General features: G+C 46.8%; 1 protein-coding gene and 2 long non-coding RNA genes across 21 annotated transcripts in view; 1 reads left to right on the plus strand and 2 right to left on the minus strand.

The window, feature by feature from the left end:
• THRB (thyroid hormone receptor beta) overlaps window positions 1-23,773 on the minus strand; it is a 419,564-nt gene that overhangs the window by 86,802 nt on the left and 308,989 nt on the right. The window lies entirely within an intron of this gene.
• Window positions 7,385-13,850, plus strand: LOC145517831 (uncharacterized). Its single transcript, XR_014062365.1, has 2 exons — window positions 7,385-7,939; window positions 11,357-13,850. It is a non-coding gene; the product is annotated as an uncharacterized LOC145517831 (long non-coding RNA).
• LOC145517834 (uncharacterized) lies at window positions 11,990-22,523 on the minus strand. The gene is made up of 2 exons (XR_014062368.1): window positions 21,097-22,523; window positions 11,990-12,963 (listed from the first exon to the last, which is right to left on the minus strand). It is a non-coding gene; the product is annotated as an uncharacterized LOC145517834 (long non-coding RNA).

Raw genomic sequence — 23,773 nt, forward strand, 5'->3', positions numbered from 1 at the left:
ACTTGGAAATAATTGAATGTAATCTAGATAGATCAAATTACCCCTGAAGCTGAACAGAACATAGACTCTCATCCATCCAGGAATTTCTACCTACTGAACAGAACATAGACTCTCATCCATCCAGGAATTTCTACCTACTGAACAGAACATAGACTCTCATCCATCCAGGAATTTCTACCTACAGAGCAACAGTGTGTTCTATGTGAGACAAGTTGGCTAGCCTGTTCAGCATCAGTAGCAAGGGTGGCCCCGCTAGGGAGAGATGTGGGGTGCAGGCTGAGGGGAGCTCTGTGCTCAGAGAAGACAGAAAGGGCATCCAGGTGACTCTGTTCCTCCCAGGCCCAGGCTGGGTGATCTCCCTCTTTTTCCTGCCCAAGCCACAGGTGTGTAGCCCAGTTTGCTGCCCAGATGATATTGTGGCAGAGCTCCACGAGGGTTGCAACTCTGGGCCATCCTCTTGGGCCCCTTGGCATGGCACAGGTCCCCCAAGCCTAGTAGCAGCTGGGATGGGGGGTGTGGGCTTGTCTCCTGGTGCCGGGGGTGGGGGGTCTGTCTAGGTGGCTCTACCAGCCTGCACACAGCTGGGGATGGCCACCAGCCTGACTCGTCATCTCAGTGACTGAGATTACTTCCCCGTTTCTCTTCAAAAACACTTTCACGGCCAAAAAGGATCTTTGGAGTTGGTTTTGGGACATGAGTCCACCTTCTCCCCAGATTTCTGTCTTTCTGATTAAAAGCAATGTTTTTAGATTCTACCAACACTTGCCTCTCAAGTGTTGATTTCTGAGCTGTGAGCAACCAGAGCTAATACTGTAAAAATATACTGAGCACTTACTATATGCCAGGCTACTAGACTGGGCACCACAAATACCAATTACTATTAACTGAGCAGCTACTGTATGCCAAGTAGCATCCTAAGTGCTTTCCACACATTATCTCATTTACATCATATAATAATAATCAAGAAATAGGTATGGTTTCTGTCATTTAAACCAATGTGGAAATAAGGGTGGGGGGCAGTCAACTGACTCCTATGTTTCTATTTAGAATGGGCTACAATGTCCTCTTCGGCCTCCCTGGTGGCTCAGATGGTAAACAACCTGCCTGCAATGCAGGAGACCCGGTTCGATCCCTGGGTTGGGAAGATCCCCTGGAGAAGGGCATGACAACCCACTCCAGTATTCTTGCCTGGAGAATCCCATGGACAGAGGAGCCTGGTGGGCTACAGTCCGTGGGGTCACCCAGGGTCAGACAGGACTGGATGACTAAACACTTTCACTTTCACAATGTGCTGTAATTATTAGGTCAGCATTTACATGTGTGAGTTCCTTAACCTCTGGGACCACGGCTTGGTCAGCTGATGCCCAGCATGCAGCATGGGGCCTGGCCCACTGCACTGCGAGGCAGCTCTCCCCACTGTCCCCCCTCCACAGCCCAGTGGGAACTGGGACCAGTAAGCACACCTTTCTCCCCTTTGTGCTTGTTCTGGTTCCCGTGGTGCAGCTCAGGGTCCTTTCCTGTGGTCCCCACACTGTTTCCCCTGAACTTTTCTTCCTTTATTTCCTTCTCTTTCCAAGTGCAATGTGTCTGTGCTATGTGTATAGTCAAAGCTATGGTTTTGAGAACTGGACAATAAAAAAGGCTGAGTGCCAAAGAATTGATGCCTTTGAACTGAGGTGTTGGAGAAGACTCTTGAGAGTCCCTTGGACTGCAAGGAGATCAATCCTAAAGGAAATCAACCCTGAATATTCATTGGAAGGACTGATGCTGAAGCTGAAGCTCCAACACTTTGGCCTCCTGGTGCAAAGAACTGACTCATTAGAAAAGGTCCTGATGCTGGGAAAGATTTAAGGTGGTAGAAGAAGGGGATGACAGAGGATGAGATGGTTGGATGGCATCACTGACTCGATGGACATGAGTTTGAGCAAACTCTGGGAGATGGTGTAGGACAGGGAGGCCTGGCATGCTGCAGTCCATGGGGTCACAAAGAGTCGGACATGACTGAGCGACTGAACAACAACACTTATCTATGGTTATTTCAAGATCTGCAGCAGAGGTCTCCAAAGAAACTGGGCACGTGAGGGCCCTAGTATCTGCCTCTCACAGTGCGAGAAACAAATAGTAACATTTTATTTGAAAATTTAGAGAGAAAACCTTTTATTAGCATTGAATTGATATACATACAGAATGAATGAATGAATGAAATATTGAGATGGGGGAAATTGTGCTCAAACCTTCCCATTAGGGCTTTCTTGTCTGTTGCTGCACTCCTGGAAACTTTATAAACAAGATCGCTGAAGGGCCCTGCTCACCCATCATCTAGTTATTTGAAACGCGTCCTCAGAAATGTCGCTTGTGGGCAAAGTCTTGCAAAATCAGCCTCCTTGTTCAGATAGGCTGCCTTCCATTGCCATGTGGTCTTGGCCTTCTTTTCCTAAGCACCTGCCTATTAATTTTCCCTCTGGTTGAGCCCAGCCTCTCTGCTTGCACGTGCAGGTGACTTTACGTTTGCTATCTCAGAGGTTTTTCTCTCATTTCTCTGGCAGCAGTTCTCAGTCCATTAAGTGAGAGAGATCTGGAAACTGCTAAGAGAGAAACAAACCTTTTCCTTATCTGGCTGGTCTCACTTCTCCAGTTTTCCTACCTATTCCATTAGGAAGTCACTATCTCCATGGAAAACAATCAGCGTAGCTGTGGAAATAGATAATTATTCTGAAACGGAACTCCAATGCTCATCTCTTGGTAAGTTAAAGCCATCAACATTTTTTGCAAGTGTGTATTTAGAACCTTTAAACAAAATGCACATTCATGTCGTTTAAAGTTTAGCCTGAAACAAAGTTAAAGACCAAACAACAAAATAACGCGTGTTTGAAGGGCCTGGTGGAAACCGCACTTGGAGAGTCGCTGCATGGAAACCAGGCAGTGAGCAGGGTCACGAGCTACATTGAGAACGAGAACAAGCTGGGAACAAGCTGACCGCTGCAGCACCCGCCACAGGCCCCAAAGACTGGCAAAGGGCTTTCCAGAGAACACAATGGAATCTTCCCCTGGGCAGGGTCATTGGCTTTCCATAGTTCATACTGGATTTAATCAGAGAATCCTCAGGTCAGATGACTCCAACATTGAGGTAATTATTTTAAAGGCCACAGACATTCCATTTAGGATATTAAAGAGGCTACAGCTGTGGCAGAAACATTCCCATTAAAGAGCCACGGATGCACAGAAAAGGGAACAGATGTTTGTTGTCAGGATTAAGTTTCTCCTGTGTGAAAGTTCCGATCATAACGTTTATTCTTGCTGCCAGTCTGAACCCACAGTTTTGAAAAAAACATTAGGTCATCTGTAACTTTGGCCTCATTTTTTGTTCCCAAACTTGAAATACATCTTTCAAAAGTAGGGAATGCATGTGGATCTTTTCTAACTTTGGAAACTAGGACGGGGGCATAATTTGTGGGTAAAGAACAAATTTTGAGATTTACCAAGTAAAAAGACAAAATATGACTCGGGTAAATCCGAACATCTTTATACATCACGCTTCAAAGGAGTCATTACACGGCAGCAAAACACATACATTCTATGAACGAATTACACTCAGAGACGAACAAACTGGACGAAAATATACGTTGGTATGGGTGAAACACAGTAACACATAGGCCAACAGAGGTCCCTTCCTCTGGGTTTTCACAGAATCTCACAATCATTTTCCGGATATTGTTTTGTGCACATAAGTAAGGAGGATCAAGATCAGTGTGGATATTCCCTTCATTTGCGGAGGAGATGTTTCAGTCTGGAGAAGCTGGGTTTCCCCTTTTGTTCAGGAATAGCGGGCTGGGAAGTCACCCACATCTTCCTTACCCTCGCTTATGATGGCGGGCAGGCCTCCTCGGGAAGGGGAGAAGGTGGGCCCTTGGGGGTGTTTCCAGGCCCTCGGGATCCCACTAACCACATCAAAACCACATTGCCTTACGTGGTCTGCAATGCTTCCTCTGGAGAATCTGGCTTAGCACCAGCCGCTCACGGCGCTGGTCCAACAGCAGACATCGAGGGAGAATTAAATTGTTTTCGACCTGCCTATCTTCTGGGCGATAATCTGGCTTAGCCTGCTCTACAGTGTCCCAAGAGTTCAGGGAAATCAAGAGGCGGTGTGATTTCTACTGTCTGTTTCATACCTTTTGGCTTTTCCCTTAAACTTTTCAATTACTCAAAACAGAGCTGGTGAGGGGCTCCCCTGGTGGTCTAGTGGCTAAGACTCTACACTCCCTGTGCAGGGGGCCCGGGTTAAAGCCCTGGTAGGGGGACTAGATCCACAGACTACAACTAAGAGCGTGCCTACCACGAGTAAAGACACGGTGTGCTGCAGCTAAGACCCGGGGGAGCCAAACAAAAACCAAAACAGAGCTGGTAAAGCTGGGGCTGGGGAGGGTGCCACGAGTCCCTGTAGGTCTGCCTGTCTCCAACCTGCTTGCCCCCAGCAAGGGCCAGGCTGTCCCCTGCCTCCTGCATCCACAGATGGCTTGTGAACGTCTAAGACCTTGTTACTCTCATGTGGTCTGAGGATTCACAGTCTCAGCCTCACCCAGAGCTTGTTAGAAACGTGGGATGCTGGCCTCAGAACTGATGAAGCAGAATCTGCATTTTAACCAGATCCTCATGGGAGTCACATGCACGTTGAGGTTCAAGACACTCTGTTCTAGGGCACCGTCTCCATGGAGAGTAGATAGGATTGGTTAAATGTGTAGTCACCCAGCTTAAACTTCAGTAGGATTTAATATTTACTACAGAGAGGGATGATTTTCCTATCTGGGAATCAGAGGGGAAACTAGTATTTGATGAATTGCAGGTCAAGGAATATATATACACACATACATATGCACTGCTGTGTATGTGCTCAGCTGTGTCCAGCTCTTTGAAACCCCATGGACTGTAGCCAGCTAGGCTCCTCCCTCCATGGAATTTTCCAGGCAAGAATACTGGAGTGGGTTGCCAGTACATTCTCCAGGGGATCTTCCTGACCCAGGGATTGAATCTGTGTCTCCTGCATCTGTTGCACTGGCAGGTGGATTCTCTACCACTCAGCTACCAGGAAAGCCAGTATATATATATATATGTATATGACTGAGTGCCGAAGAATTGATGCTTTTGAACTGTGGTGTTGGAGAAGACTCTTGAGAGTTCCTTGAACTGAAAGGAGATCCAACCAGTCAGTCCTAAAGGAAATCAACCTTGAATATTCATTGGAAGGACTGATGCTGAAGCTGAAGCTCCAATACTTTGGCCACCTGATGTGAAGAGATGACTCATTGGAAAAGACCCTGATGCTGGGAAAGACTGCAGGTGGGAGGAGAAGGGTGCAGCAGAGATAAGATGGTTAGATAGCATAACCAACTCAATGGACATAAATTTGAGCAAACTCTGGGAGATGGTGGAGGACAGAGGGTGGCAAAGAGCTGGACGCGACTGAGCGACTGAACAACAACAAAAGGTCAGGGAAAGTAAAGGGACAGGCCTTCAATGTCTCTATTTCCTAAATGGTTAGTTGGTCAATTTGGTTCATGAGGTGGAAAAATCCAAACACAAAGATTTCTGATTATAATTTCATCTTTTGTAGGACTTCCTCTCTAGAGACAAGATATCCAACAAGATAATAAAAGCAACAGGTAACACTGAATGTAGGCTTACTAGATGCCAAGCACCCATTCTGCGATTAAATGTAAAATTTAGTCTTCACAATAATTCTATGAGGCAGAAATAGTACCCTCAGTTTTCAGATGAGGGAACTGGAGCACAGAGAGGTTTAGCAACAAGCTTTAGGTCACGGTGAATAAGTGATGGAGTCAGCAACCAAACCCAAACAGGTCTAGCCGACCCCACCACACCTCTGCCTGTTATGGGAAACCACCACCACAGGACTTAAGTGACCATCGCAGGCTGGAGAACCGAATTCTGTGGACTGAAGTACAGAATTATAGGTTTGAAATAAAACTAAAGCTCAGAGAGCTCACGACCCTGGTCCAAGTCACCCAGACGAGGGAAGTGCTGGGGTGGGTCTTCTGATTTTTCATCCCATGATCTTCTAATGGAAAACATTCATATTTTGGTATACAACAAGGATGTATTGCTCAATCTCAAACACTGTTTCAAATTCTGACATTTCCACGTGATACCTCAAAATTAGGAGCAGTTTCTCTAATTAAAACTTTTACTTTCCAGTAAACTTACCAAACACAAGACAGCTATGCAGGGACTGCTTCTAATTCTCACACCGGCTGCCAATGAGTTTTTCAAACGGCAAATGTTTATGTTAGTACCAAGTGGCCAAAAAACTTGGAAGACAAAAACAACCAATCAAGGTAAGGAAGTACTGACATTTGTCCTAGCTGCCCATCTCACAGGTTAAAAGGCCACCTAATAGTTTAGAACTGGCAACGGGATAACTCATTTGGGGTTTACGATATTGAGAGGTGACCCTTATAAAAGGTCTCTTGCACGCTGGGCATGGTGCATATAATGTTTCATTTGCTCATTAGAACAATGCTGTGAATGAGATGCTGTCATTGGCTTCATTTCATAGTTGAGGAAACTTTGGCCCTGAGAACTAAAGATACTGTTGAAAGTTACAGACAGTAAATGGGGGGCTCTTCTCTTCTCCCCTATGACCTAGGCTACTTTCTGCAGGTGACGCAATGGTAGCGCAGAGAAGAAAAACATTTGCCCAGTCACACAACTAGTTAAAGGGTAGTGCTGTGCCTGGAATCTTCCTCTGATGGGCCAAGTTTGGCCTGATGACAAATGGAAAATCCTAGGGAACGACAGTGGACCATCTCTTAGCATAAATAGCGCTTTGAGGGAGGTTCACCCATTTGCTCAGGAAACCTGGCTTCAGGAAGCCGAGTCTCTCCTTACTGGGATGGATATATGTACACTATAGATACTGTGTATAAGACAGATAACCAATGAGAACCGACCGTATAGCACAGGGGACTCTACTCAATGCTCTGTGGTGACCTAAATGGGAAGGGAATCCAAAAAAAGAAGGGGGGATATACATATATGCACATCTGATTCCCTTTGAGGTACAGTAGAAACTAACCCAACATTGTAAAGCAGCTATGCTCCAACAAAAATTTTAAAAAAATGGAATTCAAGAGCATATTTCTTTAGAAATGTAGAAAGGACAAGATGTCCAAATGAACAGGCTCGTCTGATTTTGACCACGGAATAATAAATACTCGAGATACGAACATTTCCAGCTCTCTGGGGGTCTGGCCTGAGATATTTTCTGACTGGACAGTAACCAAGAGAAGAAGAAACACTGCGCTGTTGGAACCACCGCGTGTGCCGGGCACACGTCCACAGCCGACGCCTCTGAGGTAGAAGCTGAGTCACCAAGATGGCGGACCCAGAGTGCTCTCCCGCCAGCGAGGGCGTGCTCCCTCGTGTATTCTCATGGATTCACTTGAGACAAGGTGGCAAGTGAAGTGGAAGGTATCAGAAAACAACCAAACTTGCTCCCCCAAGCCAGAGGGGCAGCTCACTTCCTGGGGCTACCTGCCTACAACTGCCTCAACTCTAGGGGTGCATCTGCCTGGGAAGATGAGAAAAGGTGGGGAGGAAGAAACCGCCAAAGTGAGGAAGACGCTCTGGAGGAGACATCCGGTTCCATAGGTCACCTCCACGCGAGGGTCACTGAGTGCGTCCGCACGCTGACTCACAAAGAGACACGGACACACGCTGCCATGAGCACCTACAGAGCGGTCCTTAGGCTGGCAGTCATCACCCCGGATTCTGTCTCCCTGGAGACAGTGGTAATGTTTGCAGACAGGCCAGGGATGCTGCTAAACCGTTTACAGTGCCCAGGTCAGCCCTCCACAGCAAAGGATTACCCATACCCTCAAGTCATTGGTGCTGAGATCGAGAAACCTGCCTGCTAATCTGTGAGGTGAGTGAGGTTCTCACGGCCTCCGGTTCAAAATGCTCTTCCTCTGGCCCAAGCAGGGCCCTGGGGTTCCTCCTCCATCCCTCCTACCACCTGCTCCCCTAGTCTGTGTGAGTGCCTCTCGGGGGAAAGGTCCAACCGGATTAACCCGCACCAAGGTATGAATGACTGAGGGAGCCAGCGCCAGCAGGAACAGCTGTATTTTGAGTGACTCGTGGATTTAGTGTAAATTCAGCTCCAATCTGGGAAATGTTAGCCAGGAGGCCTTAATAACACGGGCACTTATTTTTAGTAGATGGGTGAGGTGACGAAATTTACAAAGCATTGCTCACCTTTTTAAGTCATAAACAAATCTGTGATGTGGTTCCACTGGGATATAGCCATGAATACTCATTTTTTTTTGGCTGGGCCCCACAGCTTGTGGGATCTCAATTCTCCAACCAGGGTTCTAATCCTTGCCCCTGGCAGTGAAAGCAGCAGTGGAGTCCTAACCACTGAACCGCCAGGGAATTCCCCGAGTACTTTTTATTACAAGCAAGTATTTGTTCTTGGTCTTGATCACAATTGCTTTTCATCAAGAGAAGAAACCCTATAAAAACCTTCCTGAGCCACAAACAAAACTTATTTACTTTCTCTTCATTTCTAATGTTTACTTGTGGGTTTGATATGATTAGGGCCCATTTGTTGGTTATTTGAGGGGCCTTTGCTACCGTAAGTCCCTTGCTGTCTCTTCTCTGGACACCGTGGGTCTATATTTGGATGGCAGGCTGTGTAAGCTTTTATTTAAAGCCAGCAAAGCAGACACAGCCTGAGTAAAATAATTAGCAGTGGGGAGAGTCTCAGAGTCATTTCTTCTCATTTTGAGGCTCAGAAATGGAAAGTTTTGCCCCTCTGTCTGCAAAGCGTGTGATGGTGCCAGACAGAAGTGCTTCTCCCCGGGCAAACCTCCGTTAGGGTGACTTCTCCGGTCACTCCACTCTACTCTCTGGATTCTTTGTCCCTCTGACCATCATCAAGGAAACATATATGGTAGGTTGGTGGGTAGCACTATTCTATGCCAAATTTCAGAGGCAAATTAGCTCAACTGGGTCTCATCTTATGGGCTCTGAATAGTAAAATTCATGGAACAGTGATGGATAAAGGGTCCTTTGGGCTCACACTGGTTCGAACACCTCATATATAGAAAGGGAAATGGGAGTCCGAGAAGGTGGCCTAGGTTGGTCAAGGTCAGAGTTTTTTGTTTTGTTTTTTGTTTCACCATGGCATGTAGGATCTTAGTTCCTCAACCAAGGATTGAACCTGTGCTCCTGAATTGGAAGCATGGAGTCCTAACCACTGGGCCACCAGGGAGGTGCCATGATCAAGGTCATTTGAACAGTCACAAGCAAAACCAAGCCTGACCTTCCACGAGTGTGCTGACTTCTGACACCAGGTTCTGTCTGGAGCCTCCCACATGACACAGGGAACACCAAGACCATCTAGGGTGAAGCTGGGTGAAGGCAGGTAGCCCTCACCCTGATGAAGCCACCTCCTAAGAGTTCTTCCAAGAGAAGGAACTGGGTAAGAAATCCTTGTCTGGAGAAGAGGGAACAATAGAGTTGAGTGTGTTATGGAGGCATGCATACATGCATGCTAAGAAGCTTCAGTTGTGTCCAACTCTTTAAAACCCCAGGGACTGTAGCCCGCCAGGCTCCTCTGTCCATGGGATTCTCCAGGCCAGAACACGGGAGTGCGTTGCCATGCTCTCCTCCAGGGGACCTTCCTGACCCAGGGATTGAATCTGAGTCTCTTACGTCTCCTGCATTGGCAGGCAGACTCTTTACCAGTAGTGCTACCTGGGAAGCCTGTTATGGGGGCAGCTGCTGCTGCTGCTGCTGCTGCTAAGTCGCTTCAGTCGTGTCCAACTCTGTGCGACCCCATAGACGGCAGCCCACCAGGCTCCGCCGTCCCTGGGATACTCCAGGCAAGAACACTGGAGTGGGTTGCCGTTTCCTTCTCCAGTGCATGAAAGGGAAAAGTGAAAGTGAAGTCGCTCAGTCGTCTGACTCTTAGCGACCCCATGGACTGTAGCCTACCAGGCTCCTCCGTCCATGGGATTTTCCAGGCAAGAGTACTGGAGTGGGGTGCCATTGCCTTCTTCGGTTATGGGGGCAGTCAGTGGCAAAAGCGTTGTAGAAGATTTAGAAATAGATTTTCAGTGATGTCTTCTTTCACAGACATCCTAAAGGGATATTTAAAGTGAATGGGTAGCTAGGACTCTGCGCTCCCAATGCAGCGGGCCCAGGTTCCAACCCTGGTCTGAGAACTAAGATCCTGCATGACACTGCTGAGAGCTGGCAACGCTGCAACAAAGACTGAGGATCCCACATGCCACAACTAACACCTGGGCAGCCAAATAAAGAAATAAAAACAAATATGAGAAAAGTAAAGCAAATGGGCAGTTCTCAAGGACCAGGCCCGGAAAGCAGGGCTGGAAGACCCCTTTCTGAGTCACACCCATGACTCTTTACTTCCTGAACTGTAAAATGCATTGTGGGGGAAAGCAGGATGGCATTTGGTTATGGGATTCAGCAACTGTGCTTGAGCAAGTGACCAGGTCATTGCATTTGTCCCCTTAAGATTTCCTGGCAGGGGTGGTGCATTTGGCCTGGAGATACAAGGGGGATGGTGGTGGGTGGTGGTGCTGATGACATTTATTCTAATAATATCTGTTTATTTACTTGGCTGTACTGGGTCTTAGCTGCAGCACATGGGATCTTCAATCTTGGTTATATATCTGGGTTCTTTAACTGGGGCATTTGAACTCTTAGCTGTGGCATGAGGGATCTAATTGCCTGGCCAGGGATGAGATTCGGGCCTCCTGTGTTGGGAGCTTGGAGTCTCAGCCACTGGGCCACCAGGGATGTCCCGATGATGGCATTTATTGTTTAGTACTTGTGCTCCCAGGGTTCCAGTCTTGGTGTTAAGCACGCTGTTTCTTTCAACCTTTACCTTCGTATTGAGATAAATAATAGTCATGCCCATTTCACAGATGAGGAAACTGAGTATTAAGAAAGGGAAGGCCACGTGTCCAATGTCACAGCTGAAGAGCCACACTGGATCCCCAGGGCCACAACCAGAGGTGCCCTCAGCGCCCCCACTGCCTTGTAAGGGGTCAGCAGCGTCCATGTGGTTTGGGGCATTAGGAATGGCTGGTGCAGAGCTAACTGGAGTTGATGGTATAGACGTTTCTGGTTTGGAGACAGTGTCTCCATTGTTTACCTGCTCCCTTCCTCCCTTTGACCCTCTTCTGCATTTAAAAGAAAAACATATAAGCAAACAAAGAGAAATAAAAGAGAGATTCATGAAAAGGATGAAGCAAGGGAGTAAAAAATCAGGCAGGCTTTCCAGCAAACAAAAGAGCTCTTCTGTCTTTTGTAGAAATCATTGAGAGCAACAAATCAAGAGCCAGAGAGAGGGGATCAAGGAGGACCAGAAGCGAGTGTTCCCCCGGCGGGGGTGTCTAAGGAAAGAGCTGCAACCTCCCCTCTTTTGGGCGCGGTAGGGGGCTCTGCATGCTCTTCCTGATCTGTTAGCAAGTAGGAGGGACCCACTCACCGCCTCTAAGATGCTGCTTCTCTGGTTTGTAAAGGATGCTTTGTGAAGCAAAGACCACTAGCCTCGAGGAGGGCTTGCTGCTTTCATGTTTTCTGTTTACTCTTGTTGGAATTGAACAAGGACTTGTTGGTAGCTCAGATCATTGTTTTAAGCCCTTGGACCTTCAACATGCCTCCTAGAATCGTCACCTCATCAATTCAGTTCCAAACAACAGGAAAACATCCTCCATGGGACTTTTTCATCTCTCAGATGCATCGTTAGTCACTGATTTATTCAATCTGGAGTTTCTAGGGACAAACCTGTTTTCCTGGCTTAGATGCATAGGGACAGAAAGAAATAAGAAGTCATATCAGATTTGTAGAGCGTGCAGTAGAGAGTGGTGAGGGAAGGCCAGACAGCTTGTGTACTGAGTGCCCGCCAGAGACAACGACTGTGTGCACATCGCTCCGTGCCTTCTTTGTTTTTTATTTTTTAGATCTCTGCTGTTTTGCTATGGACCACAGAACCTGTCACAGAGCACCCCTCCATAAATGCTGGCTGATTTATCTAGATTCTTTCTGCCCCTATTTGACAGTAAGGAAAGCAAGACTCCAAGAGCTTAAGCAACTTGCTCAAATTCACAGGGTTAATAAGTGGCAATGATCTTCCCTGGTGGCTCAGCTGGTAAAGAATCTGCCTGCAATGCCGGCGACCTGGGTTCGATCCCTGGGTTGGGAAGATCCCCTGGCGAAGGGAACAGCTACCCACTCCAGTATTCTGGCCTGGAGAATTCCATGGACTGTATAGTCCATGGGGTCACAAAGAATCGGACACGACTGAGCGACTTTCACTTTCAATAAGTGGCAAACTGGGGATTTGGGCCCAAGGACATGTGACTCCAATGCTCTTTTCACTGTACTATGACACCTCCAGAAGTAAGCAGAGCAGGCGGGCAAAGCAGATCCTGCTAGCCCTGTCTGCAGAGGCTGATGCTACTAGGGGCACTGCAGAGGACTCTAACACATTTCTGAAGAAAAAGATGACTTCAATATAAAGACCAAGTCCTTGCTGACCTCACTGACTCCCAGAATATTCCCACGCATGTGTACAGCCCTTTGTGACACAGAAGCTTATCAGAATCTGCGCCTCCCTGCCTCCTGGGCAGACAGCTGGAGTGCTCTTCTGTGTGGCTGCATTCTAGGCAATGGAATGAATGAAATCACTGGCCACCCAGCTGGGCCTTTAAAACAACTCCATGTATCTTTTCACTCTCTTTTCTCCCTTCTCCAGTTGAAAAGAGAGAATTCTGAAGTCCTAGAGGTCAGCATGGATGGAGGAAAGGAGTCTGGGTCCCCCAGAGGGCCATGCCAACGTCACCTACCAACCAAGAACACATGGCATTAGGTTTAACGTGCATGCACGCTAAGTCTGACTCTTTGCGACCCCGTGGACTGCAGCCCACCAGGCTCCTCTGTCCATGGGATTCTCCAGGCAAGAGTACTGGAGTGGGTTGCCAGGCCCTCCTCCAGGGGGTCTTCTTGACCCAGGGATCGCTGGCACTGGCAGGCGCCTTCTTTACCACTAGCACCACCTGGGAAGCCCCCGGATTTAACATGAGTCAGATATGAAATTCTCTTGTATGAAGTCACTGAGATTCGACGGTTCTCCTGGCTACAGCTGAGAGCACTGGTTTACTAATAGGCCTTTTAGGATTGCAAATAGCTTTCTGGCCTATGATATCATTCAGTTCTTGACAAATGCAACAAGTGAATGGAAGCTTAAAGAGAGACATGAAGAATCTCATGTGGGAACCATCAAAGCATCGGAGCGGTACCCTGCTGCCTGGGCAGAAGCCCATCCAGTTAGGGCTTAGTTTCCCCACCTGTAGTTTCAGGGTGTTATGTCAGATGGTCTCTAGCTTCCTTCTAAATCTAAACCTCTATAAGTCTTTTTCGATGCTGACAAATGTGTACCGGCACAGGTGTTCAGACAGTTACCTCTTGATACTGTGAACCCCTTCAAAGGTACGGATTATTTCTTAGTTACCTTTATATGCCTAGAATCTAATCTCTTAGATGCTCTAAGGTTAAATTTAATTAGAATTTTTTTGTTGGGAAAAAAACTCAAAGAATTTATGAATGTTCTGATTTATGCCAGTGATTTCTTGATCTAATTTGGAGCACAGCATCAGATGATTGAAATTCTCATGAATATTTTCATTATGCATTACTGAGTATGATAGGCTATTTTATATTCATTCGCATAGACGTAATCTTTGAAGAAGGATTTTATAATAAAGCTGAAAGACTTTTTTGATTAAAGGTGGTGCCAGCAGTAATTGGTATTCTGATGGCTTCATTTACAGTTCTATTTAGCTGAATAATATAGGGGCATAATTCCTACTTAAGAGTTGAGAAGATTGGAATACAGAGCATTCAGAATTTTATCATTCTGAATGGCCCTTAACCTGAGGTTCATAAAAGTAGTACTGGGAAAACTAAGAACAATTTAAAAAGTTTGAATAAGGCCCAAGGGAAACTATAGAATGATATGAGGTAGCTTATGCTGCTTTCATGAAAACCCTTAAGTCATCTGGTTTTGGAAAAATAAAGTTTTTTCTATATGTTGTATGGAAATATTGGTCATTTCATCCAGCTCATCAAAAATATCGGATTATATATGTTTTCAGTGACTAAAAATAGGCAATGAATTCTATTACTTAGAAAATGCAGTTTGGGACTTCTTTGGGGGCTCAGTGGTTAAGACTTTGTGTTCCCAGTGTAGGGGGTGAGGGTTCAATCCCAGGTCAGGGAACTACTATCCCATTCGCTGCCTCTCCACCCCCCACCCCCCAAAAAGAAAATGCGATTTGGTAGATAAAAATGCTTTAAAGCCCAGAGTTCAAGGGAGGTAGAAGGTTAAGGATTAACGAGAGGGGCTTGGCAGAAAAGTAGGAACCACGATTTGACACTGCACAGATAGAATGCAATCTAACAATGGGAAACCAGTGCATTTTTAAACTTCTTATTGGCAGCTGCAGGGGGATGTGTGTCTCCTCCCAGTTTCTGCCCCTTTGTGTGATTATGTTCTGCTCTGTCCCCCCTCCTGGGGAGCACAGCCATCCAGGAACATGCATGCGGTACGGACCCTTTGTCCTGCTGGCATAGGAACCCATGCCCATCGAAAATGAAATATTGATACTGCCAACCAGTGTTTTAAGATGCTTATTTTATCAGGGATTGCAGAAAGGAAGAGATTGTATTGAAAATTATCTACTTCCTTTTGCATGAATTGTTTGCTTCATATGTTATGTTTAGGTAACTCCTTCATTCAATATATCTTTCCATAAAATAATAAAGAATAACAAAGGTATTTCTTGGCTGTCACTTGGTACAGAAAGTTCTTTCAGGAAATCCTAAACAGGAAGTGGAATTTGAATGGGACCCTAAAGAGAAGGCAGGAATTATGGGACTGAGCCAAGCAAAGCTGGGAAAATGTAAGCTCACCTGCATTTAAAAACCTACAAACATTTACGTCTGTTTTGTTCCACTGTGGTGCAGTAATTCTGTGGGCCACTTCTCACCATTAGACTGACTGTCTCTAATGTCTAATGCCTACTTGGGCCAGGTACAGGCTGAGGATGGCTAGTCCCAAGGGTCTTACCCTGTGTTAGAGGATTGACCTCCATCCGCCATCCTCATCACCTTTTTTGAGAAAAGTTCATCATTTTCACCATCAGTCAGTTCAGTTGCTCACTCATGTCTGACTCTTTGCGACCCCATGGACTGCAGCATGCCAGGCCTCCCTGTCCATCACCAACTCCCGGAGTTTACTCAAACTCATGTCCATCGAGTTGGTGATGCCATCCAACCATCTCATCCTCTGTCGTCCCCTTCTCCTCCTGCCCTCAATCTTTCCCAGCGTCAGGGTCTTTTCAAATGAGTCAGTTCTTTGCATCCAGTGGCCAAAATATTGGAGTTTCAGCTTCAGCATCAGTCCTTCCAATGAACACCCGGACTGATCTCCTTTAGAATGGACTAGTTGGATCTCCTTGCAGTCCAAGGGACTCTCAAGAGTCTTCTCCAACACCACAGTTGAAAATCATCAATTCTTCAGCGCTCAGCTTTCTTTATAGTCCAACTCTCACATCCATACTTGATTACTGGAAAAATCATCAGGAGTTTTAAAAACTCCTCAGGGCTTCCCTAATGGCTGAGTGGTAAAGAATCCATCTACCAATGGAGGAGACCCAGGTTCAATCCCTGGGTTGGGATCAAAGGAAAATGCAATTTGGCAGATAAAATGCTTAAAGGTACAGGGCTTAAGGGAGGTAGAAGGTTAAGGATTAACAAGAGGGTCTTGGCAGAAAGGAAGGAAATGGCAACCTACTCCATTATTCTGGGAAATCCTTGTAGCCTGGTGGGCTACAGTCCATGGGGTCACAAAAGGGTCGGACACGACTTAAAGACTAAACAACAACGAATGAGTCAAAGGCGCGGTCCAGAGCCGCACTGCTGTGGGGACTGCCCCCAGACAGCCACGTTCTCTTGAGGCCTAAAACGGCAGTCATTTAATATGCATCCTGGAGAAAGGTATGGCACCCCACTCCTGTATTCTTATTTCTGGAGAATTCTATGGGCAGAGGAACCTGGCAGGCTATGGTCCAGGAGGTTGCAAAATGTCTATGAAAAAAAACTCTCTTGGGGGGAAAAACTCCTCCATAACCAAAAGCTTCATACAACTCAAGCTACTCACTAAAGAAGTGTGGGGTGGCTTTCTGAGCTCAGCGTTTGAGTCGATCATTTGCAAGAATTTGCAGGACAGAGAAGGAAGTTTCCTTGTGGCTGCTCCATTCCTGAAATAAAAAACGCTGCCCATGAAGTCCATTCCTGAAGGACTTGATGACTGTGTGATCTGCAGGGGCTCCTGCCCTGATGGGCCTTTGAGGCAAATGAGATGCTGCACTCCACCAGTCAGATGTGACTGCAGACGCAGTGGGCGTGTTGTTCCTGGGTGAACCTGACGATGCACTCCAGTCACCAACGAGAGGAGAGCCCCACTGATTACGTCTCAGTTTGTCCCTGTTCACCCTAGATTGCTGTTTATTTGCTAAGTCGTGTCTGACTCTTTTGCAACCCCTCGGAATATAGCCCAACAGACTCCTCTGTCCATGGGATTTCCCAGGCAAGAATACTGCAGTGGGTTGCCATTCCTTCTCCAGGGGATCTTCCCAACCCAGGGACTTAACTCATGTCTCCTGCATTGGCAGGAGGATTCTTTACCACTGAGCCACCTGGGAAGCCTGGAACCCTAGATTAATGGTGATATTTTAGATGTCTTTTGTAGGTCCTCAGAGGAAATGCCAGAATGTTATAAATGTTAGAATGAATGTTAGAAAACATTTCTCCAAAGACATCTGATATGGAAAAAGAACACACCTGCTCGATGGGTGGTTGCTAAGCTTCTGTGTATCAGAATCACCTGGAGAGCCAGTTAGGAACCCAGAAGCCCAGGTGCTTGTCATTACCTAAGCCGCAGGAATGGAGCTGGTTTTGCCTTATCTTGTAACCAAAATTTCCAGTGATTCTGATACCCCACCACCAAATTTGAGAACACTTGTTCTTTTCTCAACACTTAGATGCACATTAGAATCACTAGAGGAGTTTAAAAAAAACACAAAGATGCCAGAGGCTCCACACTAGACCCAGTGGGCTGGACTGTTTCAGGCAGAGTGTGGGCATCGGTATTTTCAAATAGGTGACTAAGGTGGGCAACCTGGACTGAGAGCCACTGTGTCCAGATTGTGGTCAGACTGAGTTATGCTTCAGAAGCACCTGGACAGTTTTAAAAGAACACTGGATCTCAGGCCCACACCTAAACAGTCTGATTAGGTTGGTCTGGGGGGGTGCCATGAGCATCGAGATCTTACAAAGCTCCCAGGGGGACTGGAATGTGTAGGCAGATCTGAGCAGAACAAGGCTGTCCGTCCTCCACCAAGAGGGGGTTCTGCTTTGATAAGTTGAGGGGAAACTGCTTAATCCAGCTTCCATGGAAACTGTATATACACACATCTTAGCATGATAAAGAATCAGAACTTCAGTTAAGAAAAAGAAAATGAGACCTCAGTAACCCTGGGGGCTCAGATGGTAAAGAATCCACCTGCAATGCAGGAGACCCAGGTTCAATCCCTGGATTGGGAAAATCTCCTAGAGGAGGGCATTGTAACCCACTCCAGTATTCTTGCCTGGAGAATCCCATGGACAGAGGAGCCTGGCGGGCTATAGTCCATGGGGTCCCAAAGACTTGGACACGACTGAGCAACTAACACTTTCGCTTCACTCCAATGTAATGTAAATCCAACTATTACTTTCTTTTTTGTTTCTCCACAAATTAATTATTCTCTTTAATTCCAAAAAGAAAATAGTGTGCAATCAAAAGCTCTGTAAGATTGGACTTCTGAAAGGTTATATGGTGAGAAACACATCTTTTAAAGTAGCCTTCTGTGTGGTAGCATTTTAAAGGTATACTTAGAAAGCAGTGGTGGGACTTCCAAGGCAGTCCAGTGGTTAAGACTCTGTGCTTTCAAGACACGTGTACCCCGGTGTTCATCGCAGCACTGTTTACAATAGCTAGGACATGGAAGCAACCTAGATGTCCATCAGCAGATGAATGGATAAGGAAGTTGTGGCACATATACACAATGGAATATTGCTCAGCTATTAAAAAGAATGCATTTGACTCAGTTCTAATGAGGTGGATGAAACTGGAGCCTATCATACAGAGTGAAGTAAGTCAGAGAGAAAAACACCAATGCAGTATATTAACACACATATATATGGAATTTAGAAAGATGGTAATGACGACCCCATGTGCAAGACAGCAAAAGAGACACAGATGTAAAGAACAGACTTTTGGACTCTGTGGGAGAAGGCGAGGGTGGGATGATCTGAGAGAACAGCATTGAAACATGTATATTACCATATGTGAAACAGATGACCAGTCCAGGTTCAATGCATGAGGCAGGGCACTCAAAGGCAGTGCTCTGGGACAGCGCTGAGGGATGGGGTGGGGGTGGGTGGGAGGGGCTTTCAGGATGGGGGACATGTGTACACTCACGGCTGGTTCATGTCAATGTATGGCAAAACCACCACAATATTGTAAAGTTATCAGCCTCCAATTGAAAAAAAAAAAAAAAAGACTGTGCTTTCACTGCAGAGGGCTCAGCTCAGGTTCTATCCCTGGTCAAGGAATTGAGATTCCACATGTGGCATGGCACAGGCAAAAAATAAAAAGAAAGAAAGAAGGCAATGGTGATGGAAATGTAATGGAAATAAATTTAAAAGAAAAAAAAAATGAGACTTGATAACTAATGTCATTTAACCCACAGTTTACCACGATTTGGGAGCAGAGTGTCCAAACACTCAACTGTCTGCCATAGTGACCTTGGGCAGGTGACTTCACTGTGCTCGCCTTTGCCTACTGATGTATGAGATGTGAGGGCTGGAGGGACGACTCTCAGCTCAGCATCTGCACCGTGACAGATGCGCCTGCATCCCACAGGCTGGACAGCCGGACGTCCACACTAGTTTCCCTTCTACAGCACAGAAAATTCCAGAGCGAGAATGTCAAGATGGCCATGACTTAAAAGCCAAGAGGGATAAAACACGAGCCTGGGACTGTCAGCTGGGGGTGGCACAGAAAAGTAACTCTTGGCTCATTTCAAACAAAAATACATCACGTGTTCATTAGGGGCTAAATTACTGCTGGGAAAAAATGGCTTTCAGTCCTTTTGAAGGACTTTGGGAGAACAGGGAGGAAGATCCGTCCTGAAAGAACAGGACTCTGTCACGTTGGGGTTGATATTTGTGACTGTCAGCAGAAGCTGAGTCGAGAGCTGTGGGCAGTTCCTGGGGACGGGGGGCTTGAGGGAGCAGAGCTGAGTTTGTCAGGACGGTGGATGCTGAGGGGGGATGGTGATGCTGGTGACGGTGGGGAGAGAGGGCCAGGTGTGGTGGTCTAGGAGAAGGCAAATATTGTAAAGGGGGCTCCTGGGCGGCACGACAGGGGCTGCTGATCAGGAAATACATTTTCCCTTTACTCTCATGTTCCCACTTTTCACTTTATAAAGTCCTTTTTTGTCACCTTTCTGAGCCCCCCTGGCTGCAGCTCAAACTTGGAAAGTGGCCCAGAAGCAAATGTCTTTGGGTGCTCAGGAAATTTTGAGGGAAGGTTTTCACGAATCTGGCTGAATTTGGTGAGATGTCATGAATTTGGTTTCTTTCACAAAGCCCCGTAATTTTCAGTAGGAAGTCTCTCTTCTGGGAGCAGTTTAGGAAGTTCATGAGGTGAGGGATGGGAGGGAGACAGAGACAGAGTCCAGGAGGCCAGCTCTTACTCAGGAGGATGGTGGACTAAGGTGGACTAAGGTTTTGGGTTTTTTTTTGCTGCAGGGCATGCAGGACTTCCGCAAGCAAGGCGGACCCCCTGTGTGTGTGTGTGTGTGTGTGTGTGTGTGTGTGTGTGTGGTTTTCCCGATTTTCCCTTGTTATGGTGGAACCTGGAGGGAATCTAGAGGGAGGTGCTGGTCTCCTCTCTTCCAGAGGCGGACAGCCAGCAGGGGCTCTCACCCTTCGGTGTGTGATGGGGGAAAATGTAAAATGATAAGCAGTTACCGGTTTCCCTTCCTTTGTGTCTCAGGTGAGCTCCTTAGACAGGAAGCTCTGTTTTGCTGAGGGGGGGAGTCTCAGAGGGGGATGCACACGGGAGAGGCGGTGCGAGGGGCCACTCTCTTCGAGGGGAGTGGGCCGGTGGAGAAGGGGCGGCGTGGGGGCGGGGCTCCCGGCTGGGGGGCGGGGACCCCTGTTTGGAGGGGCGGGGCTCCCAGCTGCAGGGCGGGGCTCCCGGCTCGGGGCGGGGTCTGCAGCCCCCCACCACGCCTCTGGGGCTTCCGCAGCTACCTGACGAGTGAAGAGGGGAGATGGAATGGGGAGGGTTTTAATTTAAAAGGTCTCTGCGTGATTCGTCTGCTGCAGCCTCCTCCTTGCCCTCAGCGTACTTGGGAAGCCTGGCGTTTCCTTTCTTGCTGACTTGCGGTGAGAGTTGGGTCCTTTGAGGAGGGGCACCATGCTTCCTTGGTGGTCAGTGGTAAAGAATCCACCTGCCAATGCAGCAGACCCACGTTCGATCCCTGGGTAGGGAAGATCCCTTGGAGAAGGAAATAGCAACCCATTCCCGTATTCTTGCCTGGAGGATCCCATGAAACCTGGCGTGCTACAGTCCGTGGGTGGCGACGTGTCGGACAGGACGTAGGGACTGAACAACAGCAGCAGCAGCAACCACCACCATGCTGGGGAGGGGCAAAGAGGCCCCATCGCTCCCCGTGGCTAAATACCCAAGAAACAAAAGCCGGGTTTCCGTTTGTGATTGGCACCAGGAGACATAAGAGACACAGGTTCAATCCCTGGGTCAGGAAGATCCCTTGGAGGAGGAAATAGCAACCCACTCCAATATTCTTGCCTGGAGAACCCCGTGGACAGAGGAGCCTGGTGGGCTGCAGTCCACGGGGTCACAGAGTCAGACAGGACTGAGCACACACAGACAACAACAACCTCCAGCAGCAGAGCCAGCTGTCTGGGCAAATTGGTATTTTTCTTTCTCCAAAACTATCTGTGGCCACCTTGTCATGTGCGTAGCCGGCTCTCTGAAATCCAAGGCCACGCTTATTCTTGGCCACGACTGGGGAAATTTAGGAACTGGGAAGGAAGTGCCCTGAACCTTCAGATGCCCCTTCCGAGGAATTACGCCAGGAGTGCATAAACGAACAGTCCAAGCTCCTGGTTCCCGGAGCAACGAGGGGAAGGAAGCGAAGCCACGTCTGGCTTCTGCGTACGGCCCTTGCTGGGTGACCAGTGCCCAGACCTGGGCATGGCAGTCCAGGGACAGACGGACAGCCAGCACCGTCAGGTTTCCCCTCCCTGCCCTCTGAGGCTAGGGCCAGGGTACTGTGGGGGTGTGGCTGGTGCATAAAGGGTGTTTGTTGAGACAACCTTCCCCCTTCACCAGTCATGCCTCTGTCTAAGTGGAAAGAACTATTTGTTGGCATAGAAGTACTAACTCATCCCAAGGACCCAATGGGACCTGCCTTGCAGTGTTCACCAGAAGAGATTTCTTAGCTGGAAAACAGAGACAGAAATCCTAAAATGACACCTCACTAGAGCTCCCTATATCTAAACTAAAAATTTCTGTATGTCAGGAATGTCATAGCATCATGTTCACAGCTTACCTGTAAATAGTACAAAATAGAAATTATATACATCAAGAAAGAGAGAGAAAAGAATTAAGCAAATGTGGTTAAAGGTTAACATTTGAGGACTTTGGGTATTCTCTGAACTCCTCTCACAAACTTTCTGTTAGTATGAAATTACTTCAAAAGCAGACACATTTTAAAAAGGTCAAATATTGCCATAAACAAAAAGGAGAGATGGATACTGAAATGGGAAAAAGTTTTGTAACATTTATCGCAGACAATAAATTAAATCCTTAATATATAAATTATAAGAAAAAGACTAATAGTACAGTAGAAAAGTTCACTGTACAGGTAAGTTACAAAAGAAGACATTTAAGTGGCCAGTTGTGTGTGTGTGTGTGTGTGTGTGTGTGTGTAGTCAAATCTATTATTAATAAGAAACATGTAAAGTTTTGAAAAACTTTGAAAAAACTATGATAAAACTTTGCCTAATTGATTGCCTTTCTCAGAAGTCAACTACTAAAAAACTCCAGAGTTAGAGGGTATATGATTAAATGGACATTGCACTGCTGTTTTGTCCAGTAACCTGGCTACAATTTGGCAATAGAAAAGGTTTTTAAAGATGTTCAGTTCCTTTGACCCAGAATTTTCTTTCTTTTTTTTTTAAACTTAGGCGAATCTGTGGAAATAATGAGAGGTGTCAAATTATTTATACTGTGGTTCATTATAACATTAGTTATAATAATATTATATTAAAAGCCAGACATGCAGGGTCTGTGTCTCTGTTTGATGGGTCACTAAGTAGCTGTGAACAGAACCTTATTTTAGAAGAGCGTTTATATTGACGGGAAATGCTAGCAACATGAAGCGGTCAGCAATCGCTGTCTCTGAATGGTGTCCTTATCTGGCTGTGAACAACCTCTGACCCTGTGAGGGGGTAACCTACAGAGGTCACAGAGGTCACAGGGCAGGAGCACAGCTGTGGTTCCATCTCTGAAGGGATGGAGTGGGCATCAGGGAGGGTCAGCACTAAGACGGTCACCTTGGAAAATGACCTGGGCTTCACAATAAAGCCCTAGTGGCTTAGACAGTAGAGAGTCTGCCTGTCATGCAGGAGACCCAGGTTCTATCCCTGGATCGGGAAGATCCCCTGGAGAAGGGAATGGCAACCCACTCCAGTAATCTTGCCTGGAGAATTCCATAGACACAGGAGCCTGGTGGGCTACAGTCAAAAGGAATTGGACTACAACTGAGTGACCAGCACTTACTTTCTTTCACGATAAAACACTGAACTTTCCCAACTTAGATGTATTGTTTGACTCATAAAAACCTATCCATTAGCATAGTCTCAAAACACAAAAGCCTTTCTCCAGGGCGCCTTTTTTCTCTACACTCAACCATCAATGTACCCATGCCTGACTTTATGAAAATGTGATTTATAGATGTTCAAATCTAAGTGCAACCTAGTCTTAAGAGTGGAGGCAGAATTAGAGGTGACCCAGTCTCACTTTCTCATTTAATTGGTAAGGAATTCAAGCTCTAGGGAGATGAGGAGACTTGCTTGGTTATTATCTTGACTATAATAAATGCTTGTTCAAGCAATGAGATGAATACCAAAACCACAGTGGGACGATACATACGATACATACAAGCAAGTTACGGATGAAGAAACACAAGTGGCCAATAAACATGCAAAAGCATTTCCACCTGGGGAGTAGTAAAAAATGTAAATTTTCATCCTATTTAACGAATGAGGACAAGGGGCTGTGCTGTAAGGTATCCAGATCAGAGTCTTTTGTGTAGTGCAGAGCGGGGCTTGCGCCCCCACCTGCTGCCTTTTCTGTTGCCCCCCCCCCACACACACACAAGATGCTGGGGAGGTCGAAGAACCCTCCTCCCCATGCCCTCCTACCACCACCAACAAATACGCTTGTTCTCCTTTTTGAAAAAGCAAACACACACGAAAACAAGCGTGCAAACACTCTGAGGATCTCATGGTGAACAGCTGGGATGAG

This window comes from Giraffa tippelskirchi, chromosome 8, assembly GCF_054371585.1.
Source record: "Giraffa tippelskirchi isolate mGirTip1 chromosome 8, T2T-mGirTip1v1.2.pri, whole genome shotgun sequence".
In the NCBI taxonomy this organism is placed as follows: domain Eukaryota; kingdom Metazoa; phylum Chordata; class Mammalia; order Artiodactyla; family Giraffidae; genus Giraffa; species Giraffa tippelskirchi.